The sequence below is a fragment of the Cariama cristata genome, unplaced genomic scaffold (assembly GCF_000690535.1).
Source record: "Cariama cristata isolate BGI_N322 unplaced genomic scaffold, ASM69053v1 scaffold32729, whole genome shotgun sequence".
NCBI lineage: Eukaryota > Metazoa > Chordata > Aves > Cariamiformes > Cariamidae > Cariama > Cariama cristata.
Genome location: NW_009634606.1, coordinates 1 through 985, shown reverse-complemented (window position 1 = coordinate 985; position 985 = coordinate 1).

Genomic DNA, 985 nt, shown 5'->3' with positions numbered 1-985 from the left:
AGCTGCCAAAATCCAGCAGCGCTGTGCCATCGGCACAGCCGGGCACGTGCCACCAGTCCCCGTCACTGCCAGACATCCCCGGGTAAAGGAGGGTAGCTCTGGGGGACGGATTTCTTGGAAAAGAAACCCCAAACAAAGCCTGGTTTTGATGAGGTTTTAAATTTGATCAATGAAAATTTGTGTTAATGTCACTTAATGAGGCTGATAGTAATTGAAAAACGATTGATACATTAAAATAAGTGTGCTGGGATGATGTTACACGGAAGGACCTGGCAGTCGACCGGAGCGGCCCCGGCAGTAACGCCTGCCGTCAGCTTACGGCCCAGCTCGCCCGAGCTGGCGCTGGGGGGGTTTGGAGGGGGTTTGGAGGGGCTCCCACCTGTTACACTGCACCCCTCCGTGGGACAGCTGAAATCGTGGCACTCAGGGCAGAGGGGGGTGTTCTCTAGCTATGCTCTATGAAAAAAACAGGCTTTAAAGTGGGATCAGAAATAATTTCAGAACAATGATTTAAAATTCAGGGAAAGTTCAGTAAGTAATAATTACCTCTATCCAAACCTTGGTGTGTTTTGTGTTCTCAGCTCAGCCTCTTTTCTCTGACTCTTCTTTGAGACGCGGTGTAGTGGGTGTAGCGGGCATGGTGGCGTTGGGTAGATGGTGGGATGGATGATCTTTGAGGTCCCTTCCGACCATAAGGATCCTGTGATTTTGTGACTCCCCTCTGAAGCAGCACGGCACGGTGGAGCACATCGGTCGCCTCGGCTCGTCCACCAGAGCCACGAGAAGCTTGCGACAGCCGCGCTCGGGTCCCTGCTGCCTGACCCCCGGCTGGCCGGCATTACCAAATGTCAGTTCTACGGCGAGTGACACAGTTTACAGCTCAGTGAGATTAACTTTGATGCTTTGTAATTGTTCCCCTCAAGCAGCCCGAGTACCTGAGGTGCCCTGTCCTCGTTGGAGAAGCGACACCGGGTCTGTGAGGGCG